Source organism: Lampetra fluviatilis, chromosome 63 (genome assembly GCF_964198595.1).
Source record: "Lampetra fluviatilis chromosome 63, kcLamFluv1.1, whole genome shotgun sequence".
Taxonomy (NCBI): Eukaryota; Metazoa; Chordata; class Hyperoartia; order Petromyzontiformes; family Petromyzontidae; genus Lampetra; species Lampetra fluviatilis.
In genome coordinates this window covers 1036212-1062097 of record NC_136337.1, presented here as the reverse complement: position 1 = coordinate 1062097, position 25886 = coordinate 1036212, and the positions used below count along the sequence as shown (strand labels likewise).

Below are 25886 nucleotides of genomic sequence, written 5' to 3'. Positions count from 1 at the left end.
CCTTAATACCAAACCTCTCTCACAATTACTACCCCCCCCCCCCCATTAAGTTAACTTGCCCCCCCCCACTCCTCCTATGCCCCACCTCCCACCGCCGCGACCCTCTAACCCCCCCGCCCCACGTGCCCCCCCCCCCGCCGCCACCTCTCCCCACCCCCTCGCCCAATCTCCTCCCCCCACCCCCCGCTCCCCATCAACGCGCCCCGCCCCTTGGAGAGAGAGAAATCTTTGATGTTGGAAGAGTCTCGGAGTTCAGGGTCGTACACGCGCGAACACGCACGTATTTAGCGGGGGGGGGGGGGGGGTGAGACGTTGCCACGACGTTCAGGCAACGTCGTGGGGTGGTTAGCTCCACTCACTCGCGGGGTCTTACAGTGAGCGGGGGGGGGGGGGCAAAGGTGGGGGGGATGCCACGGCACGAGTGTTTGTGCAGAGGTACAAGTCACACGCACATACACACACATACACACATACACACACACTCACACATCCACACCCTCACACACACTCACACATACACACACTCACACATACATACACACATACACACACACACTCACACATACACACACTCACACATACACACACTCACACACACTCACACATACATACACACATACACACACACACTCACACATACACACACTCACACATACACACACTCACACACACTCACACATACTCACACATACACACACTCACAGATACACACACTCACACACACTCACACATACTCACACATACACATACACACACTCACACATACACACACTCACACATACACATACACACACACATACACACACTCACACATACACACACTCACACACACACGCACTGACACACACGCGAACATACAATCACACACACACGAACATGCAATCACACACACACGGGCATGGGATCACACATACACACACTCGCACACACTCACACACACTCACACATACTCACACATACACACACATACACACACATACTCACACATACACTCACACATACTCACACATACACACACATACTCACACACACTCACATATACACACACTCACACATACACACACTCACACATACACACACACACACACTCGCACACACTCGCACACACTCACACATACACTCACACACACTCACACATGCACACACTCACACATACACACACTCACACACACACTCACACATACACACACTCCCACATATTCACACACACTCACACATACACACACACATACACACACTCATACATACACACACATACTCACACACACTCACACATACACACACTCACACATGCACACACTCACACATACACACACTCACACACACACTCACACATACACACACTCCCACATATTCACACACACTCACACATACACACACACATACACACACTCATACATACACACACATACTCACACACACTCACACATACACACACTCACACATACTCACACACACTCACACATACACACACACGCGAGAATGGGATTACACTCACACATACACACACTCAGACATACTCACACACACTCACATATACATACACTCACATACACTCACACGCACTGACACACACGCGAACATACAATCACACACTCGAGAATTGAATCACACAGACACACACGAGCATGGGATCACAGGCCAAAGACAATCACACGCTCGCAATCATATAATCAGACACACATACAATCACACACACGCGCAATCATAATACACAATCACACTGACAATCACACAACCACGCGCATTTCGCAATCATTCGCACACACGGTCACAACTCCCAGCGACATTACGCACGCAATCACACACTACACGCAATCACACACTACACACAATCACACACCACGCACACAACCACACACCACGCACAATCACACACTACTCACAATCACACACTACACGCAATCACACACTACACACAATCACACACCACGCACAATCACACACTACACACAATCACACACCACACACACAACCACACACCACGCACAATCACACACTACTCACAATCACACACCACGCACATAACCACACACCACGCACAATCACACACTACTCACAATCCCCACAATCACACCCTCCGTACAATGACACACCACTCGTACAATCACACACTACACACAATATAACACACTATACCCAATCACACACGCGGCACACGATCACAAAACGACACGAGCAATCACGCACACACACGCAGTCACACAATCACACACACGCACACACACACACACGCAGTTACACAATTACACGCGCACAATTTTTTTGTGTTAACGCACAAATCGCGTTTCCGTGCCGTATATCGCCCAAGGTCGCGTTCGAGCGCAGCTTGCAACGCGGGGCGCAGCGGCCGTTCCAACTCGCGACGATACTTCCACGACAATCAGAGACGCCACCACATGTGACGGACGCGTGGTGTGTACACACACACACCACACACACAACACACACACCACACACGCGCACACACCACACACACCACACACACCACACACACGCACACACCAGACACACACACACACTACACACACACGCACAGATACACGCAGAGACACACACACAGACACACACACACGGACACACACACCACACACACACACACGCACACACACAACACACACGCACACAACACACACACAACACACCACACACACAACACACACGCACGCACACACACACCACACACACCACACACACATAGCACACACACGTACACACACGCACGCACGCACACAACACACACACGCACACACACACCACACACACGCACACACACACCACACAGACCACACACATACCACACACACACGCATCACACACCACACACACACCACACGCACCACACACCACACACACCACACACACGAACCACACACACGCACCACACACACACCACACACAGACACACACCAGACACACCACACACGCACACACACCACACACACAGACACACACACCACACATACCACACACACGCACACACACACCGCACACACACACCACATTCACACACACACCACACACACTACACACACACTCGCGCTCGAGAGCCCTGCGCTACGAACCTCGTTCCTCCCCCAGCCCGGGTTCGATTCAGGGTCAGCACCAGCGACGATTAATTTAACGGGTCCTAGGCCTCCCCTAGGTCGACTCAGCCTCAGATGAGTACCTGGTCCGGTGTGTAAGCATCGCCGCTGGGGGAGACAAAGGCGGCCGGGCGTGATACTGACCACCCACCCCTCGTGTGACGTGCCGGCCTTCAAATGTGCTCGCTAACAGCACTTGCCCCATACAATCTGTTAAGGCTACACGGGTGGAGGATCTTTGTCTATGTATTTGTACAAGCGTTCCACATGTGTGTGTGGGGTGTGTGTGGGGTGTGTGTGTGTGGGGTGTGTGTGTGTGGGGTGTGTGTGTGTGGGGGGGTGTGTGTGGGGGTGTGTGTATGTGGTGTGGGGGGTGTGTGGGGTATGTGTGGGGGGGGAGTGTGTGGGGTATGTGTGTGTGGGGTGTGTGTAGTCTGTATGTGGGGTGTGTGTGTGGAGTGTGTGTGGTGTGTGTGTGGGATGTGTGTGTGTGGTGTGAGTGTGGGGTGTGTGTGTGTGGCGGTGTGTGTGAGGTGTGTGTGTGTGGGGGGGTGTGTGTGTGTGGGGTGTGTGTGGGGTGTGTGTGGGGGGTGTGTGTGTGTGGGGTGTGTGTGGGGTGTGTGTGGGGTGTGTGTGTGGGGTGTGTGTGTGTGGGGTGTGTGTGGGGTGTGTGTGGGGTATGTGTGTGGGGGTGTGTGTGTGTGGGGTGTGTGTGTGTGGGGTGTGTGTGTGTGTGGGGGTGTGTGTATGTGGTTTGTGTGTGGGTGTGTGTGTGGGGGGTGTGTGTGTGGGGTGTGTGTGGGGTGTGTGTGGGGTGTGTGTGGGGTATGTGTGTGGGGGTGTGTGTGTGTGTGGGGTGTGTGTGTGTGGGGTGTGTGTGTGTGTGGGGGTGTGTGTATGTGGTTTGTGTGTGGGTGTGTGTGTGGGGGGTGTGTGTGTGTGGTGTGTGTGGGGGTGAGTGTGTCTGTACAAGTAACCCAGCCCCCCTTATTCGGTAGACGTACACGATATGGTGAGTGTCCATGCACAGGCAGTAATCCAGTACATCAGCCACGCGCCCGTGCCTTCAACAGTTCGATTTACGCCGCGTCCGCAACGTTTCCAGACGTCATACCAACGTTGCGAACTGAACGTTGCAATGTTTGTTGGTAACATTTGATTGTTGGGGGCGATTACAAAATTTGGCGCACGCTCTGACGCCTTGAGATGAACGCGCATTGGAATATATTAATTAGATTTCTAAATGTATATACACATGCACACACACATATATATACACGTGCGCGCGCGCGCGTCACCTATTGAATGAAAAGAGTCGCCACGGATAAACATTGACGATTTTGTGTAACAAAGAAAATCTAACAAAAATCGGGCGATGCAGAGAAATCGCTGTGATAACAATCTCGACGTTAATCAGACAAAGGATGCGAAGTATATTCCTGTTTCTTTCGGTAAAGTCGCGTAGAAGGGAAATCATAAAATGAAAAAAATATATAAAACAATGAAATTCTCACTGGGAATTTTATTGTTTAATATTTTTATTATTTTTCATTATTTTATTATTTCCCTTCTACGTGACTTTACCGAAAGAAACAAGAATATGAATCCCTGCAGTCACGAAAGCTTTACATCGAAAAGATGCAAAGGTTCGTGAGACAAAGTTGTTTGGTTTTCACGTCGGGATAAATAGCGTGCAGCGACACACAACAGCTGGTGCCACAGACACACACACGTGTGTAACAACAACACACACACGTGTTACAACAACACACACGTGTTACAACACACACACGTGTTACAACACACACACACACGTGTTACAACAACACACACACACGTGTTACAACACACACACACACGTGTTACAACACACACACGTGTTACAACACACACACACACGTGTTACAACAACACACACACACGTGTTACAACACACACACACACGTGTTACAACACACACACGTGTTACAACACACACACGTGTTACAACACACACACACACGTGTAACAACAACACACACACACGTGTTACAACACACACACGTGTAACAACACACACACACGTGTTACAACAACACACACACACACGTGTTACAACACACACACACACGTGTAACAACAACACACACACGTGTTACAACACACACACGTGTTACAACACACACACGTGTGTAACAACAACACACACACGTGTTACAACACACACACGTGTGTAACAACAACACACACACGTGTTACAACACACACACGTGTTACAACACACACACGTGTGTAACAACAACACACACACGTGTTACAACACACACACACACACACGTGTTACAACACACACACACACACACGTGTTACAACACACACACACACGTGTAACAACACACACACACACACACGTGTTACAACACACACACACACGTGTAACAACACACACACACACGTGTTACAACACACACACACGTGTTACAACACACACACACACACACGTGTTACAACACACACACGTGTTACAACACACACACGTGTTACAACAACACATACACGTATAACAACACACACACACACGTGTACCAACACACAGTGTAACAACACACACATACACACGTGTACTAACACACACACGTGTGTAACAACAACACACGCACGTGTTACAACAACACACACACATGTACAACACACACACATGTACAACAACACACACACACGTGTAACAACACACACACATGTACAACACACACACACGTGTACCAACAGCACAAACGTGTTACAACATACACACGTGTTACAACACACACACACGTGTCACAATACACACACGTGTCTAACAACAACACACACACGTGTCACAACAACACACACACACGTGTAACAACACACACACGTGTTACAACACACACGTGTTACAACACACACACACGTGTCACAACAACACACACACGTGTCACAACAACACACACACGTGTCACAACACACACGTGTTACAACACACACACACGTGTCACAACAACACACACACGTGTCACAACAACACACACACGTGTAACAACACACACACGTGTTACAACAACACACACACATGTACAACACACACACATGTACAACAACACACACACACGTGTAACAACACACACACGTGCTACAACAACACACACACGTGTTACAACACACACACACGTGTAACAACACACACACACGTGTCACAATACACACACGTGTCTAACAACAACACACACACGTGTTACAACAACACACACACGTGTAACAACAACACACACACACGTGTTACAACAACACACACACGTGTTACAACACACACACACGTGTAACAACACACACACACGTGTCACAATACACACACGTGTCTAACAACAACACACACACGTGTTACAACAACACACACACGTGTAACAACAACACACACACACGTGTTACAACAACACACACACGTGTTACAACACACACACACGTGTTACAACACACACACACGTATAACAACAAACACACGTGTCATGACAACACACACACGTGTAATAACACACACACGTGTCACGACAACACACACACGTGTAACAACAACACACACACACGCCGTGTGTTAGACATTCTCGATCGCGAGTGCAACGCGAGTTGCTCGTATTGGCAACCTCGCAGCAACACGCAGCCTCACGTGCGAGATGTGTGTGTGTGTCTGTGTGTGTGTCTGTGTGTGTGTCTGTGTGTGTCTGTGTGTGTGTCTGTGTGTGTGTCTGTGTGTCTGTGTGTGTGTCTGTGTGTGTCTGTGTGTGTGTCTGTGTGTGTGTCTGTGTGTGTGTCTGTGTGTGTGTCTGTGTGTCTGTGTGTGTGTCTGTGTGTGTCTGTGTGTGTGTGTGTCTGTGTGTCTGTGTGTGTGTCTGTGTGTGTGTGTCTGTGTGTGTGTGTCTGTGTGTGTGTGTGTGTCTGTGTGTGTATGTGTGTGTGTGTCTGTGTGTCTGTGTGTGTGTCTGTGTGTGTGTCTGTGTGTGTGTGTCTGTGTGTGTGTCTGTGTGTGTGTTTGTGTGTGTGTATCTGTGTGTGTCTGTGTGTGTCTATGTGTCTGTGTGTGTCTGTGTGTGTCTGTGTGTGTTTGTGTATGTGTGTGTCTGTGTGTGTGTCTATGTCTCTGTGTGTGTCCATGTGTCTGTGTGTGTCTGTGTGTGTCTGTGTGTGTGCGTCTGTGTGTGTCTGTGTGTCTATGTGTCTGTGTGTGTCTGTGTATGTGTGTGTCTGTGTGTTTGTCTGTGTGTGTCTATGTGTGTGTGTGTCTGTGTGTGTCTATGTGTCTGTGGGTGTCTGTGCGTGTCTATGTGTCTGTATTCGTCTATGTGTGTGTCTGTGTGTGCCTGTGTGTGTCTATTTGTGTCTTAATGTGTGTGTGTCTGTGTTTACCTGTGTGTGTCTGTTGTACGGCTAAACAACCCCCTACCTCCTCGCTGTGCCGGACGGGCAACTTTGTCGTGGATAGTGCTGTGGGGAGAGGGCCCCCCTAATGGAGCATCTTCGCCGGTTGGAAACATTTAGGCTGGCCTGCCTACGATCCATCCTGTGTTTAACTAGGCTGGATTGTGTGAGGAGCTCACAAATCCTTGAAAGATCTGGGCAAAGTCCCATCGGTGAGATCCTCCGGCAGGCAAGGCTGTGCTGGCTGGGTCATGTAGCCCGCATGCCCAGCCACCGCATGCCTAAACAGCTTTTGTTCGGCCGGATCGAGGGGGCTAAACGGGCGCGGCACGAGCTAGAGAAGAGATGGAGTGATGTGGTACAGGAGGACGTGGAGCTGAGTGGACTTGCCGATGACTGGTACAAGCGGTGTCAAGATCGGCCTCTGTGGAGGAGGCTCGTGAAGGACGCTATTGGGCAGTTGGAGGCAGGAGCGACGCTCACAACAACGAGCGGAGCGCCGGGTGGCTAAAGCACAGCAAGTTGGTACAGTAGGGGGCACAGGTGGTGCATCAGCCAGTCATCTCAGTCATCTTAGTCAGTCGACCCGTGGCACCTGGGTCTGCCCCGTGACCTCCTGCCAGCGGGCGTTCGACACTTCACGTGGCCTCAAGTTGCACATGGCCTGGCACAAGCGTCGTGGTGACGTCACCGCCACTTAGTGGCGAATGGCGGTTGTTGTTGTTGTCTGTTTGTGTGTCTGTGTGTGTGTCTGTGTGTGTCTGTGTTTGTGTGTCTGTGTGTGTCTGTGTGTGCCTGTGTGTCTGTTTGTGTGCCTGTGTGTCTTTGTGTGTGTCTGTGTGTGCCTTTGTGTTTGTGTGTGTCTGTGTGTCTATGTGTGTGTGTCTGTGTGTGTGTGTGGGGAGCGGTGGTGTAGCGGTTAGCGCTGGGCTGCGCGATGAACCTGGGAACCCGAGTTCGATTCCGGCTCACGGCCAACACCGGCGACGATTATTTGAACCGGTTCTGGGTCAACCCCTAGGTGGACTCAGCCTCAAACGAGTACCTGGGTGCGGCGATGCAAGACGTCAGCACTGGGGAGACAAAGGCGGTCCGAGCGTGGTGTCACGGTGCCCACCTTCGTAAGGTCCTCGTGAGCAGTACTTGGCTCCAACAGTTGAACGTCGTGGTGTATGTCTTGTCTAGACAGACAGCTTGTCTAGACAGACAACTTGTCTAAACAGCTTGTATACACAGCTTGTCTACACAGCTTGTCTAGACAGCCTGTCTTGACAGATAGGCTGTCTATACAGCTTGTCCAGACAGCTTGTCTGTCTAGACAAGCTGTCTAGACAGACAGCGTGTCTAGACGAGCTGTCAGATGTTGTGGATTGTTGTTGTTGTTGTTGAGTGAGCCGAGTGAGCGATTTTCGCAGGCAGGAGATCCCTCACTTCGGGGTCGTTCGCCTTAACTCGGCAGAGAATTAACCAGGAAACTTCCGATATACATTATTTAAAGTATTGTTTATTTTGTTCTTGTTGTTTATTTTGTTGTTGTTGTTTATTTTGTTGTTGTTGTTGTTGTCTAAATCTGACTGTCGCGATGTCAACAATGTTGAAAGTGCGAATCCGCAATCGCGTGGCGGTGCCAGCTTACAGAGGGGACTGGGTGTGGCCCCTTGCGTGTTCAATCACCACCAGCACCACCGCCAGCACCACCGCCACCATCATCATCATCGTCGTCATTGTTGTCATCAATGTATGTAATTGAGACGAGTTAGATTACGATACAAATAGGGGCGATGGAACTGTGAGTTACATTCTGTCTCTCTCTCTCTCCGTGTCTCTGTTTATTCGTTAATTCACGTCGGAGCGACAAATCGGCGCCGACAATTTTCGCGTAAAAAAAAATTAGTGGAGCTGTTTGGTTTTTTTGAAACTCGAATTACTGATGACCTCCAATAATGTCGTAACTTTGTTGAGTGGAATTTTTCTTAACAAAGTTACGACATTATTGGAGGTCATCAGTAATTCGAGTTTCAAAAAAACCAAACAGCTCCGCTAATTTTCTTATTAATTTTAAACAAAAAATGGGAGCGGGGGGGGGTGCCTTGCGCTCAGATAGAGGGGAGGATTTTGGGGGGAGCTTTTGTGGATTTCGCTGTCCACTCGCCTCGAAAAACGCAGTCTCGGCCCGTGTCGCGAACGCACGAACCCCACGGATTCCTAATATTTCTTTACACCGGAGGAATAATTTTAAGCACACACACACTAATCACGATCGAATTCAATCAAGGCTGGCTCGCGCCTTCTAATTATCACCGCAAGTGAAAAGCGACACTTTTTTGCGCGCACCTTAAAGTCCAGTGATATTCGTTTCTCTCTCTCTCTCTCTCCAAACGACTCATCCTCACGAAAGCAACGTCAATAAGCTCACTGCACGCATTAGTACGTGATTATCGTCGGTTGTTGTCAACGCCACACACACGTGTGATGAATACGTACAGTTTACATGCACGTGAATTTTGTAAACGCGAACATGCGCGTTCTAAACTGAATATCAAATAAATCACGACGTGATGACGGACGCTTGTGTTGCGCCCGAAACGTCGCGATTTGTTTTATTTCTCTACCTACGTGGACTTTACAGAAAGAGCCAAAGAGTTTGGATCCCTGCAGTCACGAAAGCTTCAAATTAAGATCATAAATGCGTCGTGAAACTCGCCACCACTCAGCCACCACCCAGCCACCCGCTCAGCAAGGGTTCGTGTTACGTGATGAACCTTTATCAAATTGGCCGTGTGTCGCGTGGTGCTGGTGGTGTCCCGCTTTTAACGAACACGTTCATATTTACGCGATCGAACCCGACAACAACAATAAAACCACCCCCATCTATTATGGATAAATATTGGTCACGAAAGTCTTTGTGCGTCGGTTAAAGTCGCGACCCTCAGTGTCTCTAGCAACAGCAGCGGTGGCTATGATTTCAGCAAGCGAGGAGGAGGAAGTTCTTCACGTTCCCGGCGTGAGCATCGCATCGAAGGTGCTGCTGCTGCGTTACCCTCTCTTCACGGGCAGCACACACACACACACAACACACACACATACACACATACAACACACACACACACAACACACACACAACACACACAACACACACACACACCACACACACACAACACACACACAACACACACACACCACACACACAACACACACACACAACACACACACAACACACACACAACACACACACAACACACACACACAACACACACAACACACACACACAACACACACATACAACTCACACACACACACAACACACACACACAACACGCAATGCGCACTCATCCTCGTCAACACCGCCATCCATCTTCGCCGTCGTCGAATGTGTCCCGTGGTCAATCCACTGTCGGATGGTGCGGAGTGCTTTAGAGCTCATCGGATTCCTCCAGCGTCAACACATTTCGTGATCGTCACGTTGCGAGAGCCACCGGGTTATTTATACGCGCGCGAGCCGCCGACGGCGCGCGTGTTCGAGCACCATTCTCGCCGCACAATACGTCGATTGTATCAATCAATCCACTGCTGGATGAATGCCCCCAAAAGCCCAGGCTTTACCGTGTGCTTCGGTACGATGGCACACAGAACGCTGTAGCGACACCCAAGAGAAACAGTGCTCTCCTCCCTCCCCGTGTCGTCTGCCACAGACTGTTGGGGTAAAGTGGCTGTGAGCGAGTAGCAAGCAGCAGCAGCAGCAGCCTCTGTGAAGGCCGCCTGCTGTGGCCACACGAGGGGGTGGCTGACCAGCGCCACGCCAGTGCCACGCATTCGTCTCGCTTAAGTGGCGACGTTTGACTCGTTTCGCACGATGCCGAGCCCACCTAGGGGAGATCATGTTCCAGATAATCGCCAGCCGTGTTGGTGGCCGTGCGCGGCATTCTCTGCCGGGATCCGCAGCGCTCTCACCTGCTACACGACACAAAGACAAAGATCCCTCCCTCCCGTATAGCCTTAACAGGCTGCTGGGACAAGTGCCGTTGTGGGTAGCGAGTAGCGGCAAACCTTCTGTGAAGGCCGCGCGCTGTGGCTCAGCACACCACGGCAGCCGCCGATGTCAACACACTTGTTCGTGGCTCAACCCTCGATGTGGGTCCATTCACCGCGGGTGTGCGGCCGATATCCCCTCTCCCTTGTCGAGGGCCGGTCTCTTCGTTTATCCCGGGACTTCGAGGACGACTCGTAGAGGAGAGCAGAGGTCGGGTAGGGGAATTCCTCCTTTCCGTCGTAGGGGGCGGGGGATGATGATGATGATGATGTTGGTGGTGGTGATGATGACATCGAACGGCGTTGACCATGATGACCCCTTTGACCTTGACCTTGCTCAGCACACGCACGTGGTATATACAGAGAGCGTGACGCTGTTCCGTGTGTTTAAGGCAGTCGCACACGCAATAGGGCAAAACTCCGCTTTGGAGGTTAAGCTGTTACTCTTGTTACAACTCGGACGCACGCCGATGCGCTCACGTGTACATGCCTAGCAGTGTGTGTTGGGGGGGGGCGATGGCGTAGTGGTTACTGTCTGTGTGCTTTGATGTTTTTGTTTGCGTGGTGGAGTGAGTGGAGCGCTGCGAACCCGGCGAAGATCCGAGCTCAATTCCCGCAACAGGTACTCATTTGAGGCTGAGCCGACCTAGGCAAGGCCGTGAGCGGGAATTGAACTCGGGTCGGCCGGGTTTGGAGTGCAGCGCGCGAACCGCTACCCGACCGCACGCACACAACAAAGATCCCCCGTATAGCCTTAGCAGACTGGAGGGGCAAGTGCTGTTAGCGAGCACCTATGAAGGCCGGAACGGTACACGAGGGAGTGGGTGACCAGCAGCACGCCCGGCCGCCTTTGTCTCCCCAGTGGCGATGTTTACACTCCGCACCAGGTACTCATTTTGAGACTGAGTCGACCTAGGGGAGGCCCAGATACCGGTTCAGACAATCGTCACCGGTGTTGGCCGTGAGCGGGAATCGAACCCGGTTCGCCGGGTTCATAGCGCAGCGCGCTAGCCCCTACACTACCGCTCCCCACACACACACAGACACGCACACACGGACACGGACACACGCACAGACACACACACGTACAGACAGACACAGACACACACACAGACACATACACACAGCAACACACACACAGACACACGCACGCCCAGACACACACACGCACAGACGTACACATGCACAGACACACACACACACAGACACACACACGCATTATACAGACACACACTGACAGACACACACAGACATACACACACACACACAGACACATAGACACACACACAGACACACACACAGACACACACACACACAGACACACACACAGACGCACACAGACACACACACAAACACACACAGACACACACACACAGACACACACACACAGACACACACACACAAACACACACACAGACACACACACACACAGACACACACAGACACACACACACACTGACACACACACACTCACGCTCCACCCCCGCATATTGCCCGAGGAGGTCACGGTGCTCCTTGAATGAGCGAGGCGCCCCCACGCTGCTCGCGGCGCGGGTCGAGCGCCATCGTTCACCACGTGGCTGGGTGTCGCAACCCCCCCTCGCCCCCCCCCCCCACCACTACAACCACACACACCACCACAACCACCACACAAACCACCACAACAACACACCCCTCTCTCAAACCTCCCTCTTCTCTGGTGACTACGTTCCACTCCTCCCCTCTATTCCTGTACGTGTGTGTGTGTGGGTCCCTATGCGTGTCTGTCCGTTGTTGGTGTGTGTCCGTGTGTGTGTATCACTGTGGGGAGCGGTAGTGTAGCGGTTAGCGCGCTGCGCTATGAACCTAGCGACCCGGGTTCGATTCCGGCTCACGGCCAACACCAGTGACGGTTATCTGAACCGGTCCTGGGCCTCCCTAGGTCGACTCAGCCTGAAATGAGTACCTGGTGTGGTGTGTAAACATCGCCACTGGGGAGACAAAGGCGGTCGGTCGTGGTGCTGGCCACCCACCCCCTCGTGTACCGTTCCGGCCTTCATAGGTGCTCGCTACCAGCACTTGCCCCTACAGTCTGTTAAAGCTCTACGGGGGATCTTTGTGTATCACTGTGCGTGTGTGTGTGCGAGTCTGTCCGTGTGCGTCTCTCCGTGTCCCTGTGTGTCCGTGTGTATGTATCACTGTGCGTGTGTATGTATCACTGTGCGTGTGTATGTATCACTGTGCGTGTGTATGTATCACTGTGCGTGTGTATGTATCACTGTGCGTGTGTATGTATCACTGTGCGTGTGTATGTATCACTGTGCGTGTGTGTAAGTCTGTCCGTATGTGTGTATCTGTCCGTGTCTGTACGTGTTTGTCTACGTGCGTGTATGTATCTGCGTATTTTGGTGTGTCTGTGTCTAAGCGTACATGGTGTGTATGTGTGTGAACCGGTGTAAGCGTGCATGTGTGTATCTGTGTGTGTGTATATGTGTGTCTCTGTCTGTATATCTGTGTGTATGTGTGTGTGTATATGTATGTGTGTGTATCTGTGTGCGTCTGTGTGTCTGTATATCTGTGTGTGTGTCTGTGTATCTGTGTGTGTATATCTGTGTGTGTGTATCTGTCTGTGTATGTGTGTGCATCTGTGTGTCTGTAATTCTATGTGCGTGTGTGTTTCTGTATATCTGTGTTGGGAGCGGTGGTGAAGCGGTTAGCACTACGCTGCACTACGAACCTGGCGACCCGAGTTCGATTCTCGCTCACGATCATCACTAGTGACGATTATCCGAACCGGTCCTGGGCCTCCCCTAGGTGGACTCAGCCTCAAATGAGTACCTGGGCGGTGCGTAAATACTAGGGAGACAAAGGCGGCCGGGCGTCGTGCTGGCCCACCCACCCCCTCGTGTGCCGTTCCGGCCTTCATAGGCGCTCGCTAACAGCACTTGCTCCATCAGTCGGTTAAGGCTACACGGGGAATCTTTGTCTTTTGTTGTGTATATCTGCATGTATGTGTATGTGTGCGTTGTGGCTGACCGTCTTAGTCTTCTTGTGTGTGTATGTGTGTGTGTGCGTGTGCTTCCGTGTGTACATTTCTGTGTATGTGTGTACAGCTGCCTCTGTGTGTCTATGTGTGTGTGCGTGTCCGTATCTGTGCATCGATGTTGAATGTGTGTGTGTTCGTGTGTGTGTTTGTGTGTGTTCGTGTGTGTGTTGATGCCTGTGTGTGTGCGGGGAGCGGTGGTGTAGCGGTTAGCGCTACGAACCCGGTGACGACCCGAGTTCTCGATTCTCGCTCACGGCCACCAACACCGGCGACGATTATCATCTGAACCGGTCCTGAACCTCCCCGAAGTCGACTCAGACTCAAATGAGCACGTGGTGCAATGTGTACACATCGCCTTTGGGGAAGACAAAGGCGGCTGGGCCTGGTGCTGGCCACCCACCCCTTCGTGTGCCGTGTCGGCCTTCGTAGCTGCTCGCTAACAGCACTTATCCCAGCATTCTGTTCAGGCTACACGGGGGATCTTTGTCTTTGTGTAGCCCTGTCCGCGTGTGTCCGCCCTCCGTCTCTCCACATCTGTCCGCAGTTCTTAGAATTGAGAGGAGGAGGAGGCGGAAGAGGCGCAGCGACAGTCCGGGATCTCACCACGACGCGACGAGCATCCGAACTGAATCCATAACGCGGGTGATGTTCGGGCGAGGAGGCCGCCATCCAGCAGTGGATCGATCATGACCGGTGACGATATTTACGACGACGGCGACCTTGTTGTTGTTGTTGTTGCAATTGACATGAATACCACTCGGAGGATACTTCTCGCGGGGTATTCGCATTGCGGTGGCGATTGTCATTTGAGCATTCGCTTATCCGTTATATCCGTGTACACGTGCGCGTGTGTGTGCGTGTGTGTGTGCGTGTGTCTGTGTGTGTCTGTGTGCGTGTGTGCGCGTGTGTGTGCGCGTGTGTGTGTGTGTGTGCGTGTGTCTGTGTGTGTCTGTGTGCGTGTGTGCGCGTGTGTGTGCGCGTGTGAGTGTGTGTGTGCGTGTGTCTGTGTGTGTCTGTGTGCGTGTGTGTGTGCGCGTGTGTGTGTGTGTCTGTGTGCGTGTGTGTGCGCGTGTGCGTGGGCGTGTGTCTGTGTGTGTGTGCGCGTGTGCGTGTGTGTGCGGGTATGTGTGTCTGTGTGTGTGTGCGTGTGGTGGGGAACGGTGGTGTAGCGGTTAGCGCTACGCTGCGCTACGAACCCGGCGACCCAAGTTCGATTCCCGCTCACGACCAACACCGGTGACGATTATCATCTGAACCGGTCCTGGGCCTCCCCTAGGTCGACTCAGCCTCAAATGAGTACCTGGTGCGGTGTGTAAACATCGCCACTGGGGAGACAAAGGCGGTCGGGCGTGGTGCTGGTCACGTGTACCGTTCCGGCCTTCATAGATGCTCGCTAACAGCACTTGCCCCTACAGTCTGTTAAGGCTACACAGGGGATCTTTGTCTTTGTATATGGGGAGCGGTGGTATGGCGGTTAGCGCTACGCTGCGCTACGAAACCAGCCACCCGGCTTCGATTCCCGCTGTGACGATTATCTAAACAGGTTCTGGGCCTCCCCTAGGTCGACTCAGACTCAAATGAGTACCAGGGAGACAATTGCGGCCGGGCGTGGGTGTTGGCCACCCACCCCCTCGTGTGCCGTGCCGGCCTTTATAGGTGCTCGCTAACAGCACTTACCCCTACAGTCTATTAAGGCTACACGGGGGGTCTTTGCCTTTGTATGTAGAGAGGACGTGTGCAGGATGATCACGTTCTAAGCCAGCGCCGGCGTGACAACGAGTAGTCGCAGCAGTTAACAGCAGCGATGCAATCCGCTATGCTTACTCACACACATGCACACACACATGCACACACACATGCACACACACATGCACACACACATGCACACACACATGCACACACACACAAAGACAATGTTCCCCCGTATTGCCTTAAAAGAATGTTGGGGCAAGTGCTGTTAGCGAGCACCTGTGAATGCACACGAGGGGGGTGGGTGGCCAGCACCACGGCCGGCCGCCTTGTATATACACACACACACGTGTATACACACACACGTGTATACACGCACGCACGTGTATGCACACACAGTCACGCCATGTACACACACGTGTATGCACACACACGCACACGCAGTCACACACGCACAGCGCAGCTACACTTGTAGGTACGGGCCAAACACGAGAGCGAACTGAATCCTTCGAGAGAGGAATAGAGAATAGACAACAACAACCACAGCAACAACAACCACAACAACAACCACAGCAACAACAACCACAACAACAACCACAGCAACAACAACCACAACAACAACCACAGCAACAACAACCACAACAACAACCACAACAACCAGAGTGTAGCAGACACGCGCACTCACCAAATATCTTCACATCCGCTGCGATTCCATCGCAAGAAGTACAGGACGTTGTTGTTGTTGTGGTGGTGGTGGTGGTGGTGTGAACTAACTCAAAATGAACTCTACATTTATAGCAGAACCCCGATGAACTTACAGACGGTGCTCAACGCTTCGAAGCGCATCGGATTCCTCCGGCGCATAAACAAATATTCTGAAAGCAACCGACACGACGCAATATGTGTGATATATATTGATGATATTCTTGATTCCTGTTGTGTTGCAAGCGACGTGCGGACGACCCCCGCAGTCGCTAAGATTGGACCCGTCGCGTCCCGAACTCAGATGCGGACAATCTCCATCGCTTCGTCTCAGCATTACGACTCGCACCAGCACAATATTTAGCTCTCTGACTAGCGGGACGACGGTGGGGTGGGTGGTGGTGGGGGGGGGTGAAACCGCTACGTCTAATGTGCAGAGAGTAAGAAATAAAAGTGCTTAGTTCAGTGGTTGGGTGGTGTTGCAGAGGAGAGAGAGAGAGGGGGGGGGGGTGTTGCTTGGTGAGATTGTGGAAGGCGTAGGAGGAGGAGGAGGCTGGGTGAGTGGCTGGGTGAGTGGCTGGGTGAGTGGCTGGGTGAGTAGCTGGGTGAGTGGCTGGGTGAGTGGCTGGGTGAGTGGCTGGGTGAGTAGCTGGGTGAGTGGCTGGGTGAGTGGCTGGGTGAGTGGCTGGGTGAGTGGCTGGGTGAGTGGCTGGGTGAGTGATTGGGTGAGTGGCTAGGTGAGTGGCTGGGTGAGTGGCTGGGTGAGTGGCTGGGTGAGTGGCTGGGTGAGTGACTGGGTGAGTGGCTGGGTGAGTGGCTGGGTGAGTGGCTGGGTGAGTGGCTGGGTGAGTGGCTGGGTGAGTGACTGGGTGAGTGGCTGGGTGAGTGGCTGGGTGAGTGGCTGGGTGAGTGGCTGGGTGAGTGGCTAAGTGAGTGGCTGGGTGAGTGGCTGGGTGAGTGGCTGGGTGAGTGACTGGGTGAGTGGCTGGGTGAGTGGCTGGGTGAGTGGCTGGGTGAGTGGCTGGGTGAGTGGCTGGGTGCTGCGGGACGGGGCTCGGTGTTGGCTAAGAAGTCTGCTTGAGCGCAAGACTTTCCTCCTAGTCCCCACCCCAACCTCGACCCGACGCGCCTCCCACCACGCGCTCCAAAATGAAACGACGAAGGCCGCTCCTGATGGGCTGCTCGCTTCCTCGATCAGCTTTGGTGGCTGATACGCATTAAGTAGAACATCGTCTATCAGCCCCCCCCCCCACATCAAACTTCTTTTATTGTAGAGCTTTGTCCGTGTGTCTGTGTATCTATCCGTGTGTCTGTAAATCTATCTGTGTGTCTGTGTCTCTACCTGTGTCTGTCTCTCTATCTGTGTGTCTGTGTATCTGTCTGTGTGTCTATCTAACTCTCCGTGTGAATCTCTATCTGTGTGTCTGTCTCTCTCTCTATCTGTGTGTCTGTCTCTCTAGCTGTGTGTCTGTCTATCTATCTGTGTGTCTGTCTATCTATCTGTGTGTCTGTGTATCTATCTGTGTGTCTATCTAACGATCCGTGTGTCTCTATCTGTGTGTCTGTCTCTATCTGTGTGTCTGTGTGTCTATCTGTGTGTCTATCTAACTCTCCGTGTGTCTCTATATCTGTGTGTCTGCCTCTCTATCTGTGTGTCTGTCTATCTATCTGTGTCTGTGTATCTATCCGTGTGTCTGTCTATCCGCCTGTGTAACGAGAGACAAGAGGGGGGGTAAGACATCTCCAATTTAAAAACGCCGGAGAACATTCGCAAGGCGCCGATTTTCTTCTTCCCACGTTTCGCCCCTTCGCCCCGCGGATGTCGAGGCGGAAACGAATCGCATCGCGTTCGTTGTCGGAATACGAGCGCGCACGCTGCTTGTTTACTTATTGATCGAATGGCATTAATTTTAAAAAAAGAATATATACATAGAGAAAACTACGTGCAGTTTCAAGACGCGAATCTTCACACGCAATATCGCGCGAGAGCGTTTGATCTGTAAATAGTGTACATCGCTTGCACGCGTACGCACAGACACACACACACACACGTGTACACAACACACACGTGTACACAACACGTGTGTGTGTGTTGCTTGTGCGTTGCTTTTGCATGAGCGGTGGTTAGCGCACTGCGCTACGAACCCGGCGACCAGAGTTCGATTCCTGCTCACGGCCAATATCGGCGTGCAGCCTCACGTGCGAGAGATGTGTCAGTGTGTGTGTGTCTGTGTGTGTGTCTGTGTGTGTGTCTGTGTGTGTGTGTCTGTGTGTGTGTCTGTGTGTGTGTCTGTGTGTGTGTGTGTGTCTGTGTGTGTCTGTGTGTGTCTGTGTCTGTGTGTGTCTGTGTGTGTGTGTGTGTCTGTGTGTGTCTCTGTGTGTGTGTCTGTGTGTGTGTGTCTGTGTGTCTGTGTGTGTGTGTCTGTCTGTGTGTGTCTGTGTGTGTCTGTGTGTGTCTGTGTGTGTGTGTGTCTGTGTGTGTGTGTGTGTGTCTGTGTGTGTGTGTGTGTCTGTGTGTGTCTGTGTATGTGTGTGTGTCTGTGTGTGTGTGTGTCTGTGTGTGTGTGTCTGTGTGTGTGTGTCTGTGTGTGTCTGTGTGTGTCTGTGTGTGTCTGTGTGTGTGTGTCTCTGTGTGTGTGTGTGTGTGTGTCTGTGTGTGTCTGTGTGTGTCTGTGTGTGTCTGTGTGTGTCTGTGTGTGTGTGTGTGTCTGTGTGTGTCTCTGTGTGTGTGTGTGTCTGTGTGTGTGTGTCTGTGTGTGTGTGTCTGTGTGTGTCTGTGTGTGTCTGTGTGTGTCTGTGTCTCTGTGTGTGTGTGTGTGTGTGTCTGTGTGTGTGTGTGTCTGTGTGTGTCTGTGTGTGTGTGTGTCTGTGTGTGTCTCTGTGTGTGTGTGTGTCTGTGTGTGTGTGTCTGTGTGTGTGTGTCTGTGTGTGTGTCTGTGTGTGTCTGTGTGTGTCTGTGTGTGTCTGTGTCTCTGTGTGTGTGTGTGTCTGTGTGTGTGTGTGTGTGTCTGTGTGTGTGTGTGTGTCTGTCTGTGTGTGTGTGTGTCTGTGTCTCTGTGTGTGTGTCTGTGTCTGTGTGTGTGTGTGTGTCTGTGTGTGTGTGTGTGTCTGTGTGTGTGTGTGTGTGTGTCTGTGTGTGTGTCTGTGTGTGTCTGTGTGTGTCTGTGTGTGTGTGTCTGTGTCTCTGTGTGTGTGTGTGTGTGTCTGTGTGTCTGTGTGTGTGTGTGTGTGTCTGTGTGTGTCTGTGTGTGTGTGTGTGTCTGTGTGTGTCTCTGTGTGTGTGTGTGTCTGTGTGTGTGTGTCTGTGTGTGTGTGTCTGTGTGTGTCTGTGTGTGTCTGTGTGTGTCTGTGTGTGTCTGTGTGTGTGTGTGTCTGTCTGTGTGTGTGTGTGTCTGTGTCTCTGTGTGTGTGTCTGTGTCTGTGTGTGTGTGTGTCTGTGTGTGTGTGTGTCTGTGTGTGTGTGTGTCTGTGTGTGTGTGTGTCTGTCTGTGTGTGTGTGTGTCTGTGTGTGTCTGTGTGTGTGTGTGTGTCTGTGTGTGTGTCTGTGTGTGTGTGTCTGTGTGTGTGTGTCTGTGTGTGTGTGTCTCTGTGTGTGTCTGTGTGTGGAGCGGTAGTGTAGAGGTTAGCGCACTGCGCTACGAACCCGGCGACCCGAGTTCGATTCCTGCCCACTACCACCTACAGCAGTTGGCGAATATTTGAACCGGTCGCGGGACTTCCCCCTATGTCGACTCAGCCTTAAAACGAGTAGCTGGTGCCGTAAACGTCGCCACTGGGGAAACAAAGGCGTCCGGGCGTGGCATTTTGCTGGCCACCCTCCCCCTCGCGTGCGACAGTGCCGGCCTTCATAGGCACTGCTGCTACTCGCTACCTAACGGCACTTGCCCCAACAGTCTGTCGAAGGCTACACGGGGGATCTTTGTATTTGCGTGCTCGCGAAGTTTGACTCGTTCTATTTATCTATAACGGTGCGCACGCTCGCATGCGCGTTATATATATATAACATCGTACAATTATAATTGTGTAAGTGCCTTTGTCAATCCACCGGTGGACAACAGCCTCCTCCTCCAGCAACACCGTCTCGGATGTGGCGGTTGTTTGACCATACTTCACCGCGCAGGTCACTGCGGGTCGGGGTGGAGGTTTAAGGCGCTGGGGACGAGGCAGCGGGGGGGGGGGGGGGGGTGGGTGGGTTAGGGGGTGGATGGCGCGAACCATTCGACCGTAGCCGGGGAATCGAACTGGGGGCCTCACGTCTCAGGGGCTTCATCGCTTAGTGCGTCAACCGCTGCGCCACCGCTCCCCCCGTGTTCCACTTGCACGCGGACACACGAAGCGCGCACTGCGAATTTACATTTGAGACGATACGTACGAAAACTACAATATTGCTGCATTAAATCAATTATAAACGCTTCCGAGATTTGTTTTTTTTTACATAATCGAACTTGTATTATTTAAAATTGTATATATGTGTGTGCGCGTGCGCGCGTGTGTATTCATGTAAAGCACCCATTTCAGTAGAGAGACGGATGCTTTTGTCCCTCCGCAGCACCGCGTGATGCGGTGATTCCAGGGCGTGGGATTTGGGTTTGGTAAATCGGTGCATTCGGATGGATGTCAGTGGCAACAAAAGACAAACATCCCCCGTGTAGCCTTAACAGGCTGTAGGTGCAAGTGCTGTTAGCGAGCACCTATGAACGCCGGCACGGCACACGAGGGCGGTGGGGGTGCCAGCAACCACGCCCGGCTGCCTTTGTCTCCCCAGTGGCAAAATTTACATACGACACCAAGTGCTTGTTTGAGGCTGAGTCGACATAGGGGAGACCCAAGACCGGTTCAGGTAATCATCACCGGTGTTCGCGGCCGTGAGCGGGAATCGAACTCGGGTCACCGGGTTCGTAGCGCAGCGTAGTGCTAACCACTACACCACCGCTCCCCATTGTTCGTGACCACACAGGCACGCACGCACACATATATATAATCTCTTTCGCGCAATGAGCACAGCACTAAATTGGCACGTTCGCATTAACGCCTCGTTCCGAATGACATTTTACGAAAACATTTTAGGGAAACTAAAATGTAATTCGCAAACAAAAACTGAAGCTCCATTTTGTTGTTGTTGCTGTTGTTGTTGCGTTGGGTTGCGAGTGATGGTGTTGGTGATCGCAACACGGGTGCTCGACGCGATACGCGCATCCTCTGCTCATTCAGCGACGCCACGTGAATCATTCATTGACACAATTAGTTACATTGGGGATAATTAAAACTAATTATATGTTTTTGTAATAAATACAATTCGTGCGCAGTTGCAAGGTAAATAAATAGTGATTGAAATGATGCTTTGACAGAGTTTACGCACCCACAGTTTAATTATCTAATTAAGACCAATTAAGATGTAATTAATTAAATATAATACACGATTTAAGAACAGTCCGTTATTCGTGCACAGCTGTACATCCGATTATCTTTGCGACAATTACACGCTGCTCTCAACCCATACACCTATCTTAAGTAAAACAAATGTATACGATTTTACAAATGTGAAATAATTCGATGATTTCTTCACGGGCATATTTTAAAGACGTTCGCTTAATATGATGTTTACATTTAAAAAAAACATTGTTACTACACCTGTACTGATAATGATGATGACCATTTATCATCGACGCGACGAAAGTGCAGAACAGCCTAAATGCACAAACAAACACGACTCTCAGCGAGATTTACTCAAAATACAATATCATTGGGTCACGAATTAATTCAACAATAACAACCGTCCCACGTACGACGCTCGGCTAATCCGCCAAATCGCCGCACCGTCCCGATCGGTCCGAGGTGAGTGGCGTGTTGAGATGATCGCTCGCCACTCGCTGGCGCTCGCGCAGTCCGTGGCCCGGGAATCGAACTTAGGTGGGACGGGTTCACAGCCACGCGCATGGCGCTCATCATTGCGCACACCACGCGAACCCTCCCCGATCTTATTACACAACAGACAATATCTCTCTCTCTCTCTCGCATACTCAATCTAATTTTCTGTTGTATTAATCCGCGACTCGAATTCAATGCCCACCCATTTACAATTTCTTCTGTTAATCCACTGCTAGAGCAAGGTGTGTGTGTGTCTGTGTGTGTGTCTGTCTGTGTGTGTGTCTGTGTGTGTGTCTGCGTCTGCGTGTGTGTCTGTGTGTGTGTCTGTGTGTGTGTCTGCGTCTGCGTGTGTGTCTGTGTGTGTGTCTGTGTGTGTGTGTGTGTTTGTGTGTCTGTGTGTGTGTCTGCGTGTGTGTCTGTGTGTGTGTCTGTGTGTGTGTCTGTGTGTGTGTTTGTGTGTCTGTGTGTGTGTCTGTGTGTGTGTCTGCGTCTGCGTGTGTGTCTGTGTGTGTGTCTGTGTGTGTGTCTGTGTGTGTGTCTGCGTCTGCGTGTGTGTCTGTGTGTGTGTCTGTGTGTGTGTCTGTGTGTGTGTCTGTGTGTCTGTGTGTGTGTCTGTGTGTGTGCCTGCGTCTGTGTGTGTGTGTGTTTGTGTGTCTGTGTGTGTGTCTGTGTGTGTGTCTGTGTGTGTGTCTGTGTGTGTGTGTTTGTGTGTCTGTGTGTGTGTCTGCGTGTATGTCTGTGTGTGTGTCTGTGTGTGTGTCTGTGTGTGTGTTTGTGTGTCTGTGTGTGTGTTTGTGTGTCTGTGTGTGTGTCTGCGTGTATGTCTGTGTGTGTGTCTGTGTGTGTGTCTGCGTCTGTGTGTGTGTGTGTGTCTGTGTGTGTGTTTGTGTGTCTGTGTGTGTGTCTGCGTGTGTGTCTGTGTGTGTGTCTGTGTGTGTGTCTGTGTGTGTGTCTGTGTGTGTGTCTGCGTGTGTGTCTGTGTGTGTGTCTGTGTGTGTGTGTGTTTGTGTGTCTGTGTGTGTGTCTGTGTGTGTGTCTGTGTGTGTGTCTGTGTGTCTGTGTGTGTGTCTGTGTGTGTGTCTGTGTGTGTGTCTGTGTGTGTGTCTGTGTGTCTGTGTGTGTGTCTGTGTGTGTGTCTGTGTGTCTGTGTGTGTGTCTGTGTGTGTGTCTGTGTGTCTGTGTGTGTGTCTGTGTCTGTGTGTGTGTCTGTGTGTGTGTCTGTGTGTGTGTCTGTGTGTCTGTGTGTGTGTCTGTGTGTGTTTGTGTGTCTGTGTGTGTGTCTGTGTGTGTGTCTGTGTGTGTGTCTGTGTGTCTGTGTGTGTGTCTGTGTGTGTGTCTGTGTGTGTGTCTGTGTGTCTGTGTGTGTGTCTGTGTGTGTGTCTGTGTGTGTGTCTGTGTGTCTGTGTGTGTGTCTGTGTGTGTGTCTGTGTGTCTGTGTGTGTGTCTGTGTGTGTGTCTGTGTGTGTGTCTGTGTGTGTGTCTGTGTGTCTGTGTGTGTGTCTGTGTGTGTGTCTGTGTGTGTGTCTGTGTGTGTGTCTGTGTGTCTGTGTGTGTGTCTGTGTGTGTGTCTGTGTGTGTGTCTGTGTGTCTGTGTGTGTGTCTGTGTGTGTGTCTGTGTGTGTGTCTGTGTGTCTGTGTGTGTGTCTGTGTGTGTGTCTGTGTGTGTGTCTGTGTGTCTGTGTGTGTGTGTTTGTGTGTCTGTGTGTCTGTGTGTGTGTCTGTGTGTGTGTCTGTGTGTGTGTCTGTGTGTGTGTTTGTGTGTCTGTGTGTGTGTCTGTGTGTGTGTCTGTGTGTGTCTCCTCGCGATTAACGCGCTGCACTGCGAACCTGGCCACCCGGGTTTGATTCCTGCTCAAGGCGAGCACCGGTGACGATGATCTGAACCGGTCCTGGGCCGCCCCTAGGTCGACTTAGCCTCAAATGAGTACCTAGTGCGATGTGTAAACATCGCCACTGGGGAGATGAAGTTGGTGTTGGACACCCACCCCCTCGTGTGCCGTGCCGGCCTTTATAGGTGCTACTCGCTAACAGCACTTCCCCCTACAGTCTGTTACGGCTATGCGGGTGATCTTTGTCTTTGTGGCGGTCGTTTGACCAAACTTCACCATCAAATGTCCACACTCATCAGTGTGTGTGTCTGTGTATATGAACACGGAATGGACCGCATGAGCAGTCGTATTGGATATATAGATAGCCTGTGTGTAAACAAGCAGTACCTCATGGACACGTGACTCCTTCTGAACCTCAGCCCATCTCACATTACAAAAGAGACTTTGCGCTAAATCTGCATTGCTTTGCAATGTCACGCTCTATAAACCTTGCGCACATGTATTATACATACGTATTTATATATAAACACACACACCGTAATGGGGAGCGGTGGCGCAATTGTTAGCGCACGGCGCAGACGATAACCCCGCCACGACCGAGTTCGATTCCCGGACACGGCTAGCATCAGTGCCGCGTCCTGGACGCGGTCTCTTCACCATGCCCCCCCCATCCCATCTCACCAACAGGCGCGCACCGAAACAGCCCGTGCTCGAAGTTTGGCCAAAGCACAAACGACGCCCATGAACCGATCCCGGCGTGCCGGGGAAGAAGCCTTCACCCAGCCGTCGATTAACACAGATCTGTGCACATCATCGTCGTCATCAATGTGAATATTTTATCATTGCAATCTGAACGTTAGAACATGCCACGTGATGAACATGAACAGGAGTGTGTGTGTATATCGGCTAATATTTGTTCGTGGTATGATATACATACGTGTGTCTACATATATACATACGCGTATACGTGTTCATATCTGTACAGTATACAAAGACAAAGATCTCCCGTATAGCCTTAACAGACTGTAGGGGCAAGTGCTGTTAGCGAGCACCTATGAAGGCCGGAACGGCAGACGAGGGGGTGGTGTGGCCTGCAACCACGCCCGCCCGCCTTTGTCTCCCCAGGTACTCATTTGAAGCTGAGTCGACCTAGGGGACGCCCAGGACCTGTTCAGATAATCGCCACCAAGTGCTTGTCGGTGGCCGTGAGCGGGAATCGAACTCGGGCCGGCCTGTCGCTACAGGGCC

At 51.5% G+C, this 25886-nt stretch overlaps 1 long non-coding RNA gene across 2 annotated transcripts; it reads left to right on the top strand.

Annotated features, from left to right (window-relative positions):
* The first annotated feature begins 402 nt into the window (after positions 1–402).
* LOC144951741 (uncharacterized) lies at positions 403–25681 on the top strand. Of its 2 annotated transcripts, XR_013640528.1 has the most exons (4): positions 403–435; positions 2312–2415; positions 15095–15243; positions 25326–25681. It is a non-coding gene; the product is annotated as an uncharacterized LOC144951741 (long non-coding RNA). The 2 variants fall into 2 exon arrangements; XR_013640529.1 differs by lacking the exons at positions 403–435; positions 2312–2415 and adding an exon at positions 10498–10518.
* The last annotated feature ends 205 nt before the right edge of the window (positions 25682–25886 follow it).